Below are 21459 nucleotides of genomic sequence, written 5' to 3'. Positions count from 1 at the left end.
TGAACAGCAAAGGGACTCAGCCATCCACATACATGTATCTGTTCTTCCCTAAACTCCCCTCCCATCCAGGCTTACTTATTTTTAACACTGAATAATATTCCATTGCCTGAACACACCACAGTTTATTTATCCATTCACCTACTGAAGGATGCTTTCCAGGTGGTGCTAGTGGTAAAGAACCTGCCGGACAAAGCAGGAGGAATGAAGAGATGTGGGTTTGATCCCTGGGTCGGGAACATCTACTGGAGAAGGAAGTGGCAACCCACTCCAGTATTCGTGCCTGGAGAATCCCATGGACGGAGGAGCATGGTGGGTTATAATCCATGGGGTCACAAAGAGTCAGACACGACTGAAGCGACTGAGCACGGAAGGGTATCTAACTGCTTCTCAGTTTGGGCAGTTATGAATAGGGCTGCTGAATCATCTATGCGCAGGTTTTTGTGGAGACATAAAAATTCCTTTGGAAAAATACCAAGGATCAAAATTGCTGGATTACACAGTAAGAGTACGTGTAGTTTTGTAAGAAATTGCCAAGCTGTCTTCCAAAGTAGCTGTGCCATTTTACATTCCCATCAGCAATGAATACGAGTTCCTGTTATTTCACATCCTTGCCAACATTTGGCGTTCTCTGTGTTCTAGATTTTAGCCATTCCAATAGATAAGTGGTAGAATCTTGTTTTAATTGGCATTTCCCTGATGACATAAGGTGTGGATCATTTTTTCATATGCTTATCTGCCATCTGTATATCTTCTTTGGTGAATGATTGTTAAGATTTTTTGGCTCATTTAAAAAATAGAGTTATTTTCTTATCGTTGAATTTTAAGAGTTCTTTGCATATTTTGGATAGCAATACAATAACTATGTCTCTTGGAAGTATTTTTTCTTAGTCTATGCCTTGTCTTATTCTCTTGACATTTTCTTTTCAGAGCAGAAGTTTTTTTTAATGTTAATGAAGTCCAGTTTATCAATTCTTCACTTCATGGACCATGTCCTTGGTGTTGTATCTAAAAAGTCATTGTCAGCCAAGGTCACTGAGGTTTCCTCCTAGATTATTTTCTAGGAGTTTTATCGTTTTGAATTCTACGTTTGTTAATACATCCCATGATCCACTTTGAGTTAATGTTTGTGAAGTGTATACAGTTACCTTGTCTACATGCTTTTTTTTAAATTTCCCATGTGGATGTTCAGTAGTTCTACCACCATTTGTTGAAAAGACTATCTTTACTCCATTGTATTGCCTTTGCTGTTTTGTCAAAGATCAGCTGGCCATATTGATGCAGGTCTATTTCTGAGTTCTCTATTCTGTTTCACTGATCTCTTTCTATTCTTTCATCAGTACCATGCTGCCTTAACCAGTGTAGCTTTATTGAAGTTAAAGTACCTTCTTGAAGTTGGGGAGTATCAGTCCTCCAACTGTGTTCTTCTCCTTTAATATTGTGTTGGCTCTTTGAGGTTCTGTTTTTCTCTCCATATAAACTATAGAATCAGTTTGTTGGTATCCACAAAGTAACTTGCTGCAATTTTGATTGGGATTGCATTGAATCTTTTAGATCAAGTTAGGAAGAACTGAGATCGTGACAATATGAAACCTATTCACAGATATGGAATCTCTATTTAGCTCTACTTTGATTTCTTTCATCACTGTTGTGTGGTTTTCCCTGGACATATCTTTTACATATTTTTAAAGATTTATACCTAAGCATTTCATTTTGGGTGGTGCTAATGTAGGTGGTATTGTGTTTTAATTTAAAATTCCACTATTCACTGCAAGTATATAGGAAAATGACTGACGTTTATATATTAACCTTGTGTCTAGTCAAGGCTATGGTTTTTCCAGTGGTCATGTATGGATGTGAGAGTTGGACTGTGAAGAAAGCTGAGTGCTGAACAACTGATGCTTTTGAACTGTGGTGTTGGAGAGGACCTCCTGAGAGTCCCTTGGACTGCAAGGAGATCCAACCAGTCCATTCTGAAAGAGATCAGCCCTGGTATTTCTTTGGAGGGAATGATGCTGAAGCTGAAACTTCAATACTTTGGCCACCTCATTCGAAGAGTTGACTCATTGGAAAGGACTCTGATGCTGGGAGGGATTGGGGGTAGGAGGAGAAGGGGACAACAGAGGATGAGATGGCTGAATGGCATCACGGACTTGATGGACGTAAGTCTGAGTGAACTCCGGGAGTTGGTTGATGGACAGGGAGGCCTGACGTGCTGTGATTCATGGGGTCCTAAAGAGTCGGATACAACTGAGTGACTGAACTGAACTGAACTAATCCTGAAAACTTGCTAAAACTGTTTATAGTTTCAGTAGTTTTTATTATTTATTCTTTCAATTTTAGGCATAAATATGTCATCTGTGAACAAATACAATTTTATTTCTTTTTCCCAATCTGTATACCTTTATTCTTTCTTTAATTATTATTATTGTTTTAGTACCAAAGAATGCTCAAACTACCGCACAATTGCACTCATCTCACATGCTAGGAAAGTAATGCTCAAAATTCTCCAAGCCAGGCTTCAGCAATACGTGAACCGTGAACTTCCTGATGTTCAAGCTGGTTTTAGAAAAGGCAGAGGAACCAGAGATCAAATTGCCAACATCCGCTGGATCATGGAAAAAGCAAGAGAGTTCCAGAAAAACATCTATTTCTGCTTTATTGACTATGCCAAAGCCTTTGACTGTGTGGATCACAATAAACTGTGGAAAATTCTGAGAGAGATAGGAATATCAGACCACCTGACCCGCCTCTTGAGAAATCTGTATGCAGGTCAGGAAGCAACAGTTAGAACTGGACATGGAACAACAGACTGGTTCCAAATAGGAAAAGGAGTACGTCAAGGCTGTATATTGGTACCCTGCTTATTTAACTTATATAGAGAGTACATCATGAGAAATGCTGGACTGGAAGAAGCACAAGTTGGAATCAAGATTGCCGGGAGAAATATCAATAACCTCAGATATGCAGATGACACCACCCTTATGGCAGAAAGTGAAGAGGAACTAAAAAGCCTCATTATGAAAGTGAAAGAGGAGAGTGAAAAAGTTGGCTTAAAGCTCAACATTCAGAAAACGAAGATCATGGCATCCGGTCCCATCACTTCATGGGAAATAGATGGGGAAACAGTGGAAACAGTGTCAGACTTTATTTTTGGGGGCTCCAAAATCACTGCAGATGGTGATTGCAGCCATGAAATTAAAAGATGCTTACTCCTTGGAAGAAAAGTTATGACCAACCTAGATAGCATATTCAAAAGCAGAGACATTACTTTGCCGACTAAGGTCCATCTAGTCAAGGCTATGGTTTTTCCTGTGGTCATGTATGGATGTGAGAGTTGGACTGTGAGGAAGGCTGAGCGCCAAAGAATTGATGCTTTTGAACTGTGGTGTTGGAGAAGACTCTTGAGGGTCCCTTGGGCTGCAAGGAGATCCAACCAGTCCATTCTGAAGGAGATCAGCCCTGGGATTTCTTTGGAAGGAATGATGCTAAAGCTGACGCTCCAGTACTTTGGCCATTTCATGCGAAGAGTTGACTCATTGGGAAAGACTCTGATGCTGGGAGGGATTGGGGGCAGGAGGAGAAGGGGACGATAGAGGATGAGATGGCTGGATGGTATCACTGACTCGACGGACGTGAGTCTGAGTGAACTCCGGGAGTTGGTGATGCACAGGGAGGCCTGGTGTGCTGCGATTCATGGGGTCGCAAAGAGTTGGACACGACTGAGCGACTGAGTGACTGAACTGAACAGAAGGACATCCAATATAATGTTGAAAAATGTAGTGAGAAGGGGTATCTTTACCTCAACTTAATTTTGGTGGGAAAATTTCAAATTTCTCACCATTAAGTAGGATGTTAGCTGTAGGTTTTTTTGCAGGTCTTCTTTATCAATTTGAGGCGGTTCCCCTCTATTCCTAGTTTGCAGAGAGTTTTTTAATCATAAATGGGTGTTGGGACTTTAACTATGTGTCTCAAACCCAGAGGATTTGATGACGAGTTCATTTTTAATAATGTTATTTATTTTTGGCTGTGCTGGGTCTTCATTGCTGTGTGGGCATTTCTCTAGTTGCGGTGAGCAGGGGCTACTCTTTAGTTGCAGTGTGCGTGCTTCTCGTTGCAATGGCTTCTCCTGTTGCACAGCACAGGTTCTAGGGCACTCAGGCTTCAGTAGTTGCAGCTCCCAGTTTCTAGAGCACAGGCTCAATAGTTGTGGTGCACGGGCTTAGCTGCTCTGCAGCATGTGGGATCTTCCCAGATCAGGGATCGAACCCGTGTCTCTTGCATTGGCAGGCAAATTCTTCACCACTGGGAGCCACCAGGGAAACCCTTATATATAACATTTTTAAATGATGACAATCTGTCTTAAATTCATTCCAATTTAACTTCAGTCACATAGAAAAACTCTACCTCTTTATAACTCCTCCCTCCCTCACTTTATGTTACTGATGTCACAAACTGTATTTTATATACTATGTACTGATAACTTAGAGTTATATTACTTATGCATTTTTCTTTTAAATCCTGTAGAAAGTAACAAGTTACAAACCAAAATTATAATAATACTTTTGTAGTATTTGTCCATATTTTTTTTTTACCAATAACTGTTATTAGAATTACTATATGACATCCTTTCACTTTAACTTGAAGAATTCCCTTCAGCGTTCCCTTTATGGCCAGCGTAGTAGAAATAAATTCCTCTAGCTTTTGTTTGAGACTATCTTAATTTCTCCTTTATTTTCAAAAGACAGTTTTTCCAGAGATAGAATTTTCAGTTGACAGTGTTTTGGTTTTTTTTTAACATTTTAAATATATATCATCCCACTGCCTTCTAGCCTCCAAGGTTTTCTGCTGAGAAACTGGCTATTAATCTTACTGAAGATCCCTTGTGATATGACAAGTTGCTTCTCTCTTGCTACTTTCAAGATTCACTTTGCTTTGGCTTTGATAGCTTCATCATAAGATGTCTTGGTGTGAATCTCTTTGGGTTTATCCTACTTGGGAGTTTATTGAGTTTCTTCTGTAGATTCACATATTTCACCAAATTTAGGAAGTTTTCAGTCATTATTTCTTCAAATAATCTCTCTTCTCCTTCTGGACTCCCATAATGTGTATTGCTGTGTGTGATAATATCCCACAAGTCCCCAAAGCTTCGTTTGCTTCTCTTCATTCTTTTCTTTCTGCTCTTAGACCTGGATAATCTCAACTGTCCTGTCTTAAAATTCATTGATTTTTTTTTTCATGCCTTCTCAAGTCTACTGTTGAATTCCTCTACTTTTTCAATTCAGTTATTGTATTTTTCAGCTCCGGATTTGTCTTCTTTTTATAATATCTATTATTTTTGTTGATATTCCTACTTCGTAAATATACTGTTTGCCTGATTTAATTAGTTCTTTGCCCATTTTTCCATTTAGCTCTTTGAGCATACTTAACCTAGCTGTTTTAAAGCCTTCATCTAGTATGTCTAATATCTGAGTTTCCTCAGGGAAAAGTTCTGCCATTTTACCTTGTTATTTTGCATGGGCCATGTTTTCCTGTTTCTCTGTATGCCTTACAAGTTTCTGTTGAAAATCAGATATCTGAAAAAACAGCCCCCTCTCCCAGTCTTTGCAGACTGCCTCTGTGCCAGGGCAGTCTTTCAATGATTAGCTGAGCATGGTCTGAGCATAGTGAGTCTGTCTCACATGAGAGGTTAAGAAATTCTCAGGTCTTTTACTGATCACAAGTCCTACCTGAGCTTTATTCAATTTCTCCATATACATAGTTGCTTTGCAATACCTTCATTTCCCCAAAATCTCACCCCAGCTCCTTCTCCAGGCTTTAGATGGTTATTGTATGTCTTCAACTGTAATCTTTCATCCTAGACATCTGTATGTTTATAATCTCCTTGAAGATTTCACAAAGAGTGGCTGCCACTTTTTCCCACCTGGGGTCTGAATGAGGCGATATGGACACCATTCCTCAGGCAGTCTTTAAGACAGGTTATAATATCACAAGTAAGGCCTGTTCTGGCACCACCATATCAAGGAGGGAAGTGGGGACTGAGTTGCTACCTCATCCAGACCAAGATCTTGCCAAGCCAGGGAGAGTTTGAGCCAAGGGCAAGCAAAAATGTCATGCAATTTCCTACAGTTTTGAATGTTGTGTTTTCTTGATATATCCACTTGACTACCTTTGACCACTTGCTATTGTTCAGTTCAGTTCAGTTCAGTCGCTCAGTCATGTCTGACTCTTTGCAACCCCATGAACCACAGCACACCAGGCCTCCCTGTCCATCACCAACTCCCAGAGTCCACTCAAACCCATGTCCATTGAGTCGGTGATGCCATCCAACATCTCATCCTATGTCGTCCCCTTCTCCTCCCGCTCTCAATCTTTCCCAGCATCAGAGTCTTTTCCAGTGAATCAGCTCTTTGCATCAGGTGGCCAAAGTACTGGAGTTTCAGCTTCAACATCAGTCATTCCAATGAACACCCAGGACTGATCTCCTTTAGGATGGACTGGTTGGATCTCCTTGCAGTCCAAGGGACTCTCAAGGGTCTTCTCCATCACCACAGTTCAAAAGTATCAATTCTTCGGTGCTCAGCCTTCTTCACAGTCCAACTCTCACATCCATGCATGACCACTGGAAAAACCATAGCCTTGACTAGACAGACCTTTGTTGGCAAAGTAATGTCTCTGCTTTTGAATATGCTGTCTAGGTTGGTCATAACTTTCCTTCCAAGGAGTAAGCATCTTTTAATTTCATGGCTGCAATCACCATCTGCAGTGATTTTGGAGCCCAGACTATTGAGTCATCTGGTTTCCTGTTTTTTTAATTTTTTCCTATGTTTTCATGGGGAGTCAAAGCTTCCTTATCCACCTTTTTGCTGACATCATTCCTGTAATCATTTCTTTTTTTAAAAAAAAAATTTACTTATTCTATTTATTTGGCCATGCCAGATCTTGGTTGCAGCATGTGGCATCTTCCTTGTGGCATGTGGGATCTTTCAATTGTGGCATGCAAACTCTTAGCTGCACCAAGGATCAAACCTGGGCACCCTGCATTGGGAACACTGAGTCTCAGTTACTGGAAAATCAGGGAAGTCCTTTCTCCTGCTATCATTTTTTAATACTGAATCTGACTTGTAATATTTTATTTAAGATTTGTACTTATGATCATGAATGAGACTGTCCAAAAATTATCCTTTCTCATACTATTGTTGACAGATGTTGGTGTCAAGGTTATAGTTCAGTTCAGTTGCTCAGTCATGTCCGACTCTTTGTCACCCCATGGACTGCAGCACGCTAGGCTTCCCTGTCCATCACCAACTCCTGGAGCTTGCTTAAACTCATGACCATTGAGTTAGTGATGCCATCCAATGATCTCATCCTTTCTTCCCTTCTCTTCCTGCCTTCTATCATTCCTAGCATCAGGGTCTTTTCCAGTGAGGCAGTTCTTTGCATCAGGTGGCCAAAGTATTGAAGTTTCAACTTCAGCATCCATCCTTCCAATGAATATTCAGGATTGATTTCCTTTAGGATTGTCTGGTTTGATCTCCTTGCAGTCCAAGGGACTCTCAAGAGGTGTCTCCAACACCACAGTTCATAAACATCAATTCTTCAGTGCTCAGCTTTGTTTATGGTCCAACTGTAGCATCCATACATGACTACTGGAAAAAATCATAGTTTTGACTATATGGGCCACTGTCAATAAAATAATGTTCTGCTTTTTAATATGCTGTCTGGGTTTGTCATAGCTTTTCTTCCAACAAGCAAGCATCTTTTAATTTCATGGCTGCAGTCACCATCTGCAGTGATTTTGGAGCCCAAGAAAATAAAGTCTGTCACTGTTTGCATTGTTTCCCCATCTATTTGCCATGAAGTGATTGGACTGGATGCCAAGATATTGGTTTTTTGAATGTTGAGTTTTAAGCCAGCTTTTTCACTCTCCACTTTCACTTTCTTCAAGAGGCTCCTTATTTCTTCTCTTTCTGCCATAAGGGTGGTGTCACTGCATATCTGAGGTTGTTGATATTTCTCCCAGCAATCTTGATTTCAGCTTGTGCTTCATCTAGCCCAGCATTTCTCATGATGTCTCTGCATATAAGTTAAATAAGCAGGGTGACAATATACAGCCTTGACGTACTCCTTTCCCAATTTGGAATCAGTTCATTGTTTCATGTCTGGTTCCAACTGTTGCTTCTTGACATGCATACAGATTTCTCAGGAGGCAGGTGTGGTGGTCTGATATTCCCAACTCTTGAAGAATTTTCCACAGTTTGTTGTGATCCACACAGTCAAAGGTTTTGGCATAGTCAATAAAGCAGAAGTAGATGTTTTTCTGGAACTCTCTTGCTTTTTCTATGATCCAAAGGATGTTGGCAATTTCTCTGGTTCCTCTGCCTTTTCTAAATCCAGCTTGAACATCTGGAAGTTCCTGGTTCACATACTGTTGAAGCCTCACTGGGAGAATTTTGAGCATTACGTTGCTAGTGTGTGAGATGAGTGCAATTGTGTGGTAGTTTAAACATTCTTTGGCATTGCCTTTCTTAGGGTTTGGAATGAAAACTATCCTTTTCCAGTCCTGTGGCCACAGCTGAGTTTTCCAAATTTGCTGGCATATTGAGTACAGTATTTTAACAGCATCATCTTTTAGTATTTGAAATAGTTCAGCTGGAATTTCATCACCTCCACTAACTTTGTTCGTAGGGATGCTTCCTAAAGGTCCACTTGACTCTGTATTCCAGGAGATCTTGCTCTAGGTAGTGATCACACCATCGTGGTTTTCTGGGTCACTAAGAACTTTTTTGTATAGTTATAGTAGCTACATAATATAAATTAGAGATGTAAGCTGTTTTTCTGTTCTTTTAACACTTTACCCAACATGATGAGCTTTTTCCAATGGAAGAGTTTGTATAGTCTGGTCCATACTAAACTTGACAAACAGTTTTGAATCTTGTTTTTCCAGTGTAATAATATGTTATATATAATCATTTTTGTAAAATAATGATTAGCTATTTTTAAAAACCTTACTAACTGCTTCATAACTTCATATATATTATTAGCAAAGTATTATTTATTTTTCTACAGCTGGAAATTGCTTTAAGATTTTTGGGGGGGGCGGATGTGGAACATTTTTAAAGTCTTTATTGAATTTATTACAATATTGCTTCTGTTTCATGTTTTGCTTTTTTTGGCCACGAGGCATTATCTTAGCTCTCCAACCAGAAATTGAACCTGCACCCCCTGCATTAAAAGGCAAAGTCTTTACCACTGGGCCACTAAGGAAGTACCTTGAAGTTGCTTTAAATTGTTCAATAAATTATCCTAGGATCACAGATCACTTATACTGAGGCTTGGATAGGCTAATTACATCTACTTTGCAATGAGTCTAAGAGTCTCCTGACAAAGTACTTCAATTCAGTATACAAATATGGTTCAAACATATGTAAAGACTTTTTAGGATGGGGAATGGAGACCAGAACAGAAAATCAGCAATTTCTCTTCTGTGGTAGAAATGGAGGATTTTTCCTTAGAGGAAAAATCATGTTAGGTGAAGAAAGTGTCTAGATCTGTGGAAAGAAAGGATGGCTCTAAAACATGAGGTTACACTTGGTCTTAGGTACATAAATAAGTGAAAATTATAAAACTCTATGTAGGTAGATGAAGTATATACAGACACAGAGATTTCTAAAAGTTGAATCAGTAGATCTAATGATGAAACATTTAAAGATCTAAATATATATTGTCAAATGGTTTCCTGAAGAATGGTATGAGATTTTTTTTTTTTAGTGAAAAAATATAGTGTTTATTAGGAGGAAAATAAACAGGCACATGCATGGGCAGACAGACTCAGAGAGAGTCACACCCTCATGGTAGTCTGAATCACTTATATGGAGATCTTTTTGTGTGAATAAGGTGCAAAAGAAAAGCATAGTGGAGGATTTTACATGGGACAGAGAGATTGAAAGACCCTTTGGGCTCCTACACGGTTAGAAACCGTGTTTCTACCAGGCCCCAGTGGACAGTGTCAGCTGTCACTCAAGCATTATTTGAACCTGCATGACCTGGGGGATCCTTAAGTTGAGGGTGGCCCTTGTCACTCAATTTGAGGGGACCCATAAGGCAGTGAGCAGACTGAGTTTATGCTCTGCATGTCTTGAATAGAAAGCAAAGTAGAAAGCAAGAGGAAAAGGACAAGAGCAAAAGTCAGGGGCCTCAAGCCGCAGCTGGGCAAAGGCTGCGGTTTACCTTGAACTCCTGGGTTTCTGCACCAAATATGATCTCGGGTGGCCTTGGCCTAGAGCAGCTTTGAGCAGGATTTCAGTTCCCAGCCAGAGACTGAAGTCACGCCATGGCAATCAGAGCACTGAAACCCAGCCACTAGACCACCAGGGACCAGTGGCTAGTGACGAGGCCCTGGCCCATCAGCTGTGAATAAATGAATTTCCAAGAGAAATGGGAAGTAGTGAAACAAGTAAAGCATTTATTAGGGGGCAAAAGAGCGCATGGGAATAGGCACATACAGACAGACTCCGAGACAGAGTTATGCAGATTTTTCTTTAGCAACTTCATCTTCGGGAGGATTACTGGGCTCTTCCCAGTACTTTTGGAGGGAGAAGGCTGTGGTTCCAAGTCTGCTGGAAGGCAGCATCATTTCCTCAGGGTTGTCCCAAAACTCAGAGCTGAAGCAGATGGAAGATGCCTTTCTAAGAGCTGAGGACCCAGTAATCCATTCAAACAGGACTCCTCGGCCCAGGTGCCAAGAACAAAAGCTTTTGAACACGACCCTGAAGGAAGGAGTCAGTGAAAGTGACTCAGTTGTGTCCAACTCTGCCACCCCATGGACTATACAGTCCATGGCATTCTCCAGGCCAGAATACTGGAATGGCAGCCCTTCCCTTCTCCAGGAGATCTTCCCAACCCAGGGATTGAACCCAGGTCTCTCGCATTGCAGGTAGATTTTTCACCAGCTGAGCTACTGGGGAAGCCCTGAAGCAAGGAACATTTCCCCCAAAGAGACACTAACAGAGTAAGTATCCTCTCTTGGTAGATAAACAACGATAAAGCCAGCTAAACAAAGTCATTTAATTATACCCCTTAATAGAAGTCTTAATATTGCATAAACAGATAACCAACAAAGACCTACTGTATTTGTACGTACAGGGAACTCTGCTCAACATTCCGTAATAACCTAAATGGGAAAAGAATTTGAAAAAGAATAGATATATGTATAAGGGAGTCACTTTGCTGTACACCTGAAACTAACACAATATTGTCGATTAATTATACTCAAATATAGAATAAAAATTTTTAATAAAATCATTAAAATAAATTAATAAAAGAAAAAGAAAAGAGCAGAGGGAGATATGTATGCCTGCCATCCTATGCTTTCTCCATAATATTGCAGTACAACGAGTATTCTTTAGACCCAGTTTCTTCGTATTTCTTAGACATGAGGGCTGCCTCAAACACAGGTCCACATTTCCTGCTGACCTGACAGAAAAGATTCTGCATCTCTATCTCAAAGGGAGAATCAGTTCTACTCATGCCCAAGAACAGAGTCCCAGTCCTAGTATCTTCTGTAATACAAGCCCTGCCAAGAAGTCCCTGCCTCCCAGTCTTCTTGTAGCTTCTGCATCTAGAGTCCTCTCACCTTTCCTTCCAACCTTAACACCCTCTGCATCAGGCCCTACCACTGGTGAACCCTTCTGGTTCACTCACCATAGGTACTGTCTCACCCCCAAAGTGCTTGAGGAGAATGCCTTCTCATCCTGCTGGGCAACCTGGAACCCACAGAAGCTGGAACTGAGACACCATATAGAGAAAGGACCCAGGGCTTGTGGGTGAGCATGACATCCTGGCCGTGTCAGTCCAACTCTGTAACTATGGAGAACTCTCTACAGTTCAAAACCACTGCCCTTACGTGGTGGAACACAGTCCTTAAATATGCTGGGAACTGAAACCTATCAAATCCCTAAGAGCCTAAAAAATCATTGACCTCACCTGGAACCTTGGATCTAGTTTTACAGGTGAGTTGTTTTAAAAATCTTTCACACTTCAGACTTTGGGGAAAATTCTACCTGACCTGGATTGAGGATTTAACCTGAGTTGATGGCTATTTTTAATGGGCAATGGGATGGCATTCACATCTCCTTAGTAATGCCATAATGCAGGTTGGTGGTAACTGCACAGAAAGGTGGGCCAGAAGTGAAGGGAACTAACTCCTGAGAAATAAAAACCAAGGTACCAAATACACACACATACACACACACACACACACAAATCACAGACCACAAGCATATGGTGCATTCTTTGGCCTTCTTTAGCACTCTGCCTTTAGTTTAAAAGGGGGTGGTTCTTCTCCCCACTCCCTTATAGATTATAAACTCTGGCAAAGCACTAAGGGCTTGGTTTCTCTTACTGGATTTAGAAGACAGTTCACCAGTGACTGCCAGCCACATTTTTACCCACAGAACCCTAACTCCCCTTATGCCTGACCTGTCCCTTGCCCTTCCTCCCTCCCTGTGATATGCTGCTGCTAAGACCCCAACTTTCTCTCCCTAGGCCCATGCAGGGGAAGACATCCAGCCCTGACCTCAAGCTCCCAAGTGTCCGGATCCCAAGTCCTCAACAATCTGTAGGTTTTTGGTAGATGTTGCTACCGAGACGGAGAAGGCAATGGCAACCCACTCCGGTACTCTTGCCTGGAGAATCCCAGGGACGGGGGAGCCTCGTAAGCTGCAGTCTATGGGGTCGCACAGAGTCGGACACGACTGAAGCGACTTAGCAGCCTCAGCAGCTACCGAGACAGGAGTCACAGAGCCAAGACTCAAACGCGAGGGAACAGCGGGCCAGGGTCTGCCCGGAAGCGGGCTGGGTGGGGTTGTGCCGCTTTGGGCAGTAATGAGAGTAACATGGAGCCCGTGTACCAGCCCAGGTACCTGCCCGAGGTCTGTAAGGCCCGGGGCGGTGGGGGTGGGGGCTAGGGGTGGAGAGGGGTGGGGTGGGGCACAGCAGGAAGTGAGATGCTGGCCAGCGAGGGAGTTTCACGTGCTGCTCCCCATCACTCGAATTACTGCCAGACTCACACCCCCTCACCCCACCCCCACCCCCACCACGGTGGTGGTAAAATTGTCTTTCTCTAAAAGGAAGGTGCCAAAAAGGGTTGGGGGCTGCTCAATTAGACTTAGGATAAGAAGCTGAGGTTCAAATATGTGGCAGTAATGAAAGTGAAAGTCATTCAGTCATGGACTGACGTTGCCACCCATGGACTACACAGTCCATGGAATTTTCTAGGCCAGAATACCGTAGCGGGTAGCCTATCCCTTCTCCAGGGGATCTTCCCAACCCAGGGATCGAACCCAGGCCTCCACAGTGAAGTCGCTCAGTCGTATCTGACTCTTTGCGACCCCATGGACTGTAGCCTACCAGGCTTCTCAGTCCATGGTATTTTCCAGGCAAGAGTACTGGAGTGGGTTGCCATTTCCTTTTTCAGGGGATCTTCCCGACCCAAGGATAGGACCCAGGTCTCCTGCATTGTAGGCAGACGCTTTACCCTCTGAGCCACCAGGGAAGCCCGGCCTCCATAAGGGAAGCTCAAGAATACTGGAGTGGGTACCCTATCCCTTCTCCAGGGGATCTTCCCAACCCAAGGATCGAACCCAGGTCTCCACAAGGGAAGCCCAAGAATACTGGAGTGGGTAGCCTATCCCTGCTCCAGGGGATTTTCCCAACCCAAGAATCGAATCGGGGTCTCCTGGCGGATTCTTTACCAACTGAGCCACCACGGAAGCCCGTCTGGCAACTGCGGGGGCGTGGGAGGGCGTGGGAGGGGGCGACAAACTTACCCAGGTGCGCTGCTCAGAAGTTTCCAGGATCCTTGTTGTCCTCAGTTTGAAAGGCGAGCTGGTAAACGCTAGGCGAGCTGGCACATCCAGCCAATGGTGACGACGCCGCCTCCGCCCCTCGAAACTTTGCGAGCGAAGCGCCTGGGCTTTAAACACGTGATTGTCTAAGTTGGGGCGGGAGATTTCTCCTTCTGTCCCTGCTTATCTGTACTTTCTAAGATACTCTGCACGATAGGGCTAAAAGAAGGAAGCTCACTTAAAGAAAACAAAGAAAACGAAACTGGCGAGGTCCCCTTTCTGGTCCCGGTCGCGGTTCTTCCGGGCTCGGCGCCCCACCCGCCAGCGGCCCTTCCCGCCTGTTAGCGCGGCAGCCAATCAGCTTGTCAGGCAGTGTCCCCCACGCGCTGGGAGCCACCCTGAGCGTTTTGCTCGACTGTCCTTTATTTGGCTCATCACAACCGAAGGGGTATCGGGCTTTCTACTCAGGACTCTCTCCAGCTGTACTCGCCTTGTTCCAACCTCACCGCTATCCCCTGGACTTAAAGCCCAGTCGCCGCTGGGGACCGGGTAAGAGCCATCTGTGCACCTAAATGAGCGTGGCGCGGAAGATCCGGAGGCAGATTCGGACACACTCCCCGATCATCTGGGATGATCGGTCCGGAGCCAGCGCCATTGGCTTCTCTCAAAGGTATACGATTTTCTTGATACTTTTCCTAGGCCCGCTTTTTTAATGGTAATTATGGTAATAGATGTTTCTGCAGCTCAGCCCGTCTAAGACCTGTGATCGGAACCCGGAGACCTTGAAACTCTCGGAAGCCGCGTTTTAAAACCGGGAGAGAGAAAGAAAGAGATGAAGGAGAGGGAGGGAAGAAAGGAGGGAGGTAGGAATGCCTAAGGAACCCCCGAGTTAGTGGCGTCTCCTACCATCAGCCGCAGACCGAACCTTCGGAGGATTCCAACCCCAACCTTCAAGCCAGTTGAAAATGAAGGGAACAACATATCCCCTGTCCGGATTCCAGGCTCTCAGGATCTGTGACTATGGTTATTTTATGCAACTGAGTTTGGGGATAATTTGTTATGCACCTTAGTAAGGAACAATAGTATGTGTGTTCTCAGGCTTCTTTTCCCAGTTTTCTGAGGACTTTCCAACGTTTGCTATTTTCAGACTTTTTTTTCTTTTTTCATTTGTGCTGCAAATATCTGTAGATCAGTTTGGAGACAATGACATCTCTATGAGATTACAGTTTCTGTAATCTGTAATCTATAATCCCCAACTTCCTCTCCCTACGCTCTTTAAGAAGCTTCCCAGTCCAAGCAGGGGAAGACGTCCAGCCCTGACCTGATATATGATATATCCCATACTTAATTACATTTTCTTTAATGTCTCACAATAAAGTTATATACAATTTTCCTGAAGGATTTCACACCTTTTGTCAGATAGTCCTATGTCCCTAATTTTTGAGGCAGTTTTAGATAGTATCTTTAAAAAATAATTTTGGGGGACATTCCTTGTGGCACAGTGGCTAAGAATCCGCCTGCCAGTGCAATGAAAAGTAGCCCCCTACTTGCCTCAACTAGAGAACAACCTGTGTGCAACAACAAAGACCCAGCTCAGTTAAAACTAAATTGAAAATTTTTTTCTGTTTGATAATATAAGCACAAGTACTTTGCATGCATAGATTTCTGCAACCAGCAAATTGACACACTTCCTTATTATTCTAATGATTTTTCTGCACTTTTTAAAAACATAGGCTTCCCTGATGGCTCAGTGGTAAAGAATCCACCTTGCAATGCAATGGACACAGGTTCAATCCCTGGTCTGGGAAGATCCCACATGCCTCAAAGCAAATAAGGCCACACGCCACAACTACTCAGCCTGTATTCCAGAGCCCACGAGCCGCAACTACTGAAGCCCGTGGATTCTGGAGCCTGTGTTCCACAACAAGAAAAGCCACTACAACGAGAAGCCCTCGGCACTGCAATGAAAGAGTAACCCCTGCTCACTGCAACTAGAGAAAGTCCATGCAGCAACAAAGACCCAGTACAGCCAAAAAGAAATAAATAAAACATAGTCGATCAGGGAATTCCCTGGCAATCTAGTGGTTAGGACTCAGTGGTTTCATTTATTGCTAAGGCCCAGATTCAATCCCTAGTTGGGAAACTAAGACTCTGTAAGCCAAGCAACTCAGCTAAAACACCAAAAGAACCCAGGAAACAATAGTCATATCACCTTCTTTTCAGTACCTATTTTCTATTTTTCCTGCTCAACTGGACTAGCTAGAACCTCTTGGGAAGCAATGAATAAGTGTTGATAGTAGGCACTCTTCCTGTGTTCACTATCTTAAGGGGATATCTCAATAGTTTCTCAGCATGAAAACTATTTGCTGTGTGTTTTCTCATAAACTCCTTTTATCACTTCCCAAAAGTTTGGTCATAGTTCTAATTGGCTAAGAGGTTTTATCACGAATGAATATCCAAAACTTATTATATATAAATGTATTATATATTTATTATATATATATATATCAAGTGATTTTTCTCATTTGATCTTCTAATCTGTCAAGTTACAAACTGATTGATTTTCTAGTGCTAAAATGAACATTAAATTCCTCATTTAGATACAGTGCTGTGTGTCAATTATATCTCAGCAAAACTAGAAGAAAAAAATAAATGAATTCCTGATTCAAATCACCTTGGCCATGATGTTTTATCATTTTTAGATATTGTTGGATTTGGTTTGCTAAAATTTTATTTAGATTTTTTTTCATCTAGACATTGAGTGATGATGATCTGCAATTTTCCTCTCAGGTTTTACTTGTCCAATTGATTATCAAGATTATGCTAGCCAGTGTTCATAGCAGCAATATGTACAATAGCCAAGAGGTAGAAGCAACCCAAGTATCCCATCGATAGATGGATGGATAAAGCAAATGTGGCATATATATGTATATATATGAATACTACTCACTCATTTTTTAAAAAGGATGAAATAATGCCATTTACAGCAACACGGATGGACCTAGAGATTATCATGTTAAGTGAAGTAAGTCAGACAGAGAAAGACAAATATATGATATCACTTATATGTGAAATCTAAAAAGTTAACACATGTAAACTTGTCTACAAAACAGAAACAGGTTCATAGACATAGAAAGCAATGTTACAGTTTCCAAAGAGGAAATGGGTAGGAGAGGGATAAATTAGGAGTTGGAGATTAATTACACACTTCTATATATAAAGCGGCTTCCCTGATAGCTCAGTTGGTAAAGAATCCGCCTGCAATGCAGGAGACCCCAGTTCGATTCCTGGGTTGGGAAGACCCGCTGGAGAAGGGATAGGCTACCCACTCTAGTATTCTTGGGCTTCCCTTGTGGCTCAGCTGGCAAAGAATCTACCTACAGTGAGGGAGATCTGGGTTCGATCCCTGGGTTGGGAGGATCCCCTGGAGAAGGGAAAGGCTACCCACTCCAGTATTCTGGCCTAGAGAATTCTATGGACTGTATAGTCCATAGGGTTGCAAAGAGTGGGACATGACTGAGCGACTTTCACTTTCTATATCTAAAATAGATAAACAACCTGGACCACCGTATAAGCACAAGAAACTATATTCAACATACATAATAGAAAATAATATATATATATACATATATAAATATACATCTTCAGTATTCTTGCCTGGAATATCCCCATGGACAGAGGAGCCTGGAGAGCTACAGTCCATGGGGTCGCAAAGAGTCCAAATAAATTAGGAGTTGGGGATTAATTTCACATTCCTATAATAAAATAGATAAACAACATGACCAAGCGACTAAGCACAGCACAGCATACATGTACATATATAACTGAATCAATTTGCTGAGCAGAAGAAACTAGCACAACACTGTAAACCAACTGTACTTCAATTAAAAGAAGAAAAATGTGAATCCAGGAAACTGCTAGAAGAAATATGCAAAATAAAGGGATTTAAAAACAAGAGTATGCTAGCATCATAAAGTTATTTAGGCAGTGTTTCCTCTTCTGTTCTTGTGAGTAGTTTGTGTAATACTGAAACTCCCTCTTCTTTAAACTTGTATTTTAGAACTTGCTGTGATGGAGTTACTAAGCTTTTCTGGATTTTTCCAATATATGCATGTGTGTGTGCTAAGTTGCTTCAGTTGTGTCTAACTCTTTGTGAATCTATGAACTGGGGAACTAGAAAACCATTCCAGATTAAAGGAGATTAAGAAACATAAATATAATGTGTGTTCCTAGATTGTATCCCAGACCAGATTTTTTTCTTTTGCCATAAAATTCAAATAAGGTCTATAGATTAGGTCATAGTAGTGTATCAGTTTTAATTTACTGGTTTTGATTATTTTACTTTGAATGTCCTTATTCTTAAGAAATACCCACCAAAGTACTAGTGAAAATGAAAGTGTTAGTCGCTCAGTGTCTGACTTTGTGACCCCATGGACTGTAGCCTGCCAGGCTCCTCTGTCCATGGAATTCTCCAGGCAAGAATACTGGAGTGGGTTGCCATTCCCTTCTCCAAGGGATCTTCCAGACCCAGTGATCAAACTCAGGTCTCCTGCTTTGTAGGTGGATTCTTTACTGTTTGAGCCAAGAGGGAAGAAGTATGATGTCTGCAACTTACTCTCAAATATTTCAGGGGGGAAAAAATGGCAGTAGAAGGAAGATAAGGAGAAAAAAGCTGTCAGGATAACCCGTGGTCAAAGGATTCTGGGCACAGTGTTATCTAATATGTAATTTAAAATATTTCCCTCTAACTCTAAGCGAGTCTTTCCTATGTTTTGCTAAAATCGGGGTCTGATATTTCATGTAACTTGGGAAACAGAGGAAGAGATCTTTTTCTTCTTGGGATACAGAGCAGCATGGAAGGGGCAAAGCTTGCAAGAGTTGTTGGGTCAATCAAGGAGGTAACCAGCAGAGGTCTTGACATAGCAGTTCAGAGTAAAAAGTGAGAGGAGAGGACTTGAAGAGATCTGCGGAGCATGGAAGCATTTCTGGCACTCTCAGAAAACTTAATGCAAGGAAACTAGAGAAAAGACAACATTTTCTGTATTTACGCATAATGAGAGCTCAGACAATATCAGATGGGTCTTAAAAATCTCAATGTCACTGATAACTAGAGAACTTATGCTCATTCAGATTGCAAATGGGTGGGGGTTTTCCTGCTAAAAAGAAAAGAAATTGAACAAAACATTTTGAACCTCCCTCCGTTCCTCTTGTGTTGATGGTAGAAGAAAGAAAAAGCGTGAAAACAGGTGCTGTAGAATTTTTGGTTATATAGATTCTCCAGTGCAGAAAGGCAACTGTATCCTGGTCTTTAGAACTACGTGAAATACACTGTAAGTGCGGTTGCTGCCGTGAACCACAGAATAGATCAGAAGTATATTTGGGTAAGGCCATTTGCAGCAACATGGGTGGACCTAGAGAGTGTCATAGTGAGTGAAATAAACCAGACAGAGAAGGAGAAATATCATATGGCATCCCTTATATGTGGACCCTTAAAAAAATGATACAAATGAACTTACTTACAGAACAGAGATTCACAGACTTAGAAAAGGAACTCATGGTTGCCGAGGGAAAGGGATAGTTAAGGACTTTGGGAAGGACATGTACACGCTGCTATATTTAAAATGGATAACCAACAAAGACCTGTTGTATAACACATGGAACTCTGCTCAATGTAATTGAATGGGAGTGGGGTTTGGGGGAGAATGGATACATGCATATGTATGGCTGAGTCCCTTCACGGTTCACCCGAAACTATCACAACATTGCCAATCAACTATAGCCCAACACAAAATGTTTTGGATGTTAAGAAAATAAAAATAAAATAACTATATTTAGGGAGTGAAATCATTACAGTCTTGTGCATAAGAGAATAAAAGGAAGTTGTAGGAAGGTGGAGTGTTGTGGACGTGGGGATGCACCACCCGTATTCCCTTCCTGCCCAGACTTGGAAGAAGGCAGATGGCAGACCAGCCTCTAAATGTCAGCTCCTTCAGGACTCACCTCAACTGCAATGAGCTGCCTTGCTTGGAGTCACAGACCACTCCCAGACCCACAGCTCACAACTGACAACTGGAAAAATGTTATAGACAATATCAAACCTCAGCCATTCAGCTCAACGCAGGACAACTTCGCTGGGCACAATTCACTGCACAGCATCCTGCCAGAATGGCTGAGGTTCATGGAGGGCTACATCTCATTCAGCGTCCTTCTCTACCCGAGTCTACTTCCTCCTGTTCTTTTCAGGGGGTTTGCTCTGTTGTAAACATCTTGCACCTGATAGAGCAGCTCAGCATCTGCTTCCAGAGAACTTCAACCTGCAAGAGAGTGTGAGAGGATACAGCAGAGTCTGCTACAAGGTGCAGCAGATGTAAGTTGATATATGAATAAAGACACTTCACTACCTAGGATGAGTAGGAGGGACAAGGAGATGAGAGTGAGGTTGGCATGTGTTTGGGTTCTGAGGTTGGTACTGATGCTTTTACAGAAACCTCAAATTAACAATGGCTTAAATAATTTAGAAATTTATTTCTCATGTAAGTGAAAATGTTAGTTGCTCAGTCACGTCAGACCTTCTTTGTGACCTCACAGGCTGTAGCCCACCAGGCTTTTCTGAGAATGAGATTCTCCAGGCAAGGATACTGGAGTGGGTTGACATTTCCTCCTTCAGGGGATCTTCCCAACCCAGGGATTGAACCCAGGTCTCCCACATTGCAGGCAGATTCTTTACCACTTGAGCCACCAGGGAAGCCCAACAAGAAGGAGGCAGAGCTGGGATTTGGACCCAGGCAGCTGGCCCCTGAGGCCTCGCTCTTACCAGTTTTGCTATACTGCCTCCTATTTCTCATAGAGAAGTAAAAAATGATGTGTTACTCCTCTGTTGTTTGTTGTTGTTCAGTTGCTAAGTCGTGTCTGACTCTTTCGCGACTCCATGGACTGTAGCCCACCAGGTTCCTCTGTCCATGGGATTCTCCAGGTGAGAATACTGGCATGGGCTGCCATTTCCTTCTTCAGGGGATCTTCCCAATCCAGGGAACAAGCCTGTGTCTCCAGCATTGGCAGGCAGATTCTTTAACACTGAGCCACCAGGGAAGCCCATTATTCCTCTGAGAATGTCATCAAAGGTCTTGGACTTCCATTTTGTTGCTCTGCCTCACTTGACATGCTTCACATACTCATCAATATAGGCCAGGTCATGGTGTAGAAAAAAACCCATTCCCAAACCTCAGTGGCTCACAACAAACATTTTCTCACTTACACTGTAGGCCTGTTGGGGATTCACCTTGGCTCTGCTCCATATTATTCTCATATGGGGCTCAGACTGCTAGAAAACCCCCTATCTGAGACATCACCACAACACAGAAGGGATCATGACAATTAAGCAAAACACAAGCAATAACTGTCTTCAGAGATAATACCACACCTGTCTGTGGTTTTTGTCCCAGTCTGAAATACAGTTCAGAAAATTCAAGTTTTAGAGCTAATCAGTGAATATAGTAAAGTTGCAGGATATAAAATTAACACACAGAAATCCCTTGCATTCCTATACACTAACAATGAGAGAACAGAAAGAGAAATTAAGGAAACAACTCCACTGACCATTGCAACGAAAAGAATA

At 42.3% G+C, this 21459-nt stretch overlaps 1 protein-coding gene and 1 long non-coding RNA gene across 2 annotated transcripts in view; one reads left to right on the top strand and one right to left on the bottom strand.

Annotated features, from left to right (window-relative positions):
- The window catches only part of LOC101113346 (schlafen family member 11), a 73555-nt gene that overhangs the window by 20373 nt on the left and 31723 nt on the right, over window positions 1-21459 (bottom strand). The gene's annotated exons all lie outside the window — the stretch shown is intronic.
- LOC105606856 (uncharacterized) lies at window positions 14246-16517 on the top strand. Its single transcript, XR_001043353.4, has 2 exons — window positions 14246-14514; window positions 15578-16517. It is a non-coding gene; the product is annotated as an uncharacterized LOC105606856 (long non-coding RNA).

The sequence above is a fragment of the Ovis aries genome, chromosome 11, assembly GCF_016772045.2.
Source record: "Ovis aries strain OAR_USU_Benz2616 breed Rambouillet chromosome 11, ARS-UI_Ramb_v3.0, whole genome shotgun sequence".
Lineage (NCBI taxonomy): Eukaryota > Metazoa > Chordata > Mammalia > Artiodactyla > Bovidae > Ovis > Ovis aries.
The sequence above is the reverse complement of the archived record's forward strand: the minus strand, read 5'-3'. Positions and strand labels throughout refer to the sequence as shown.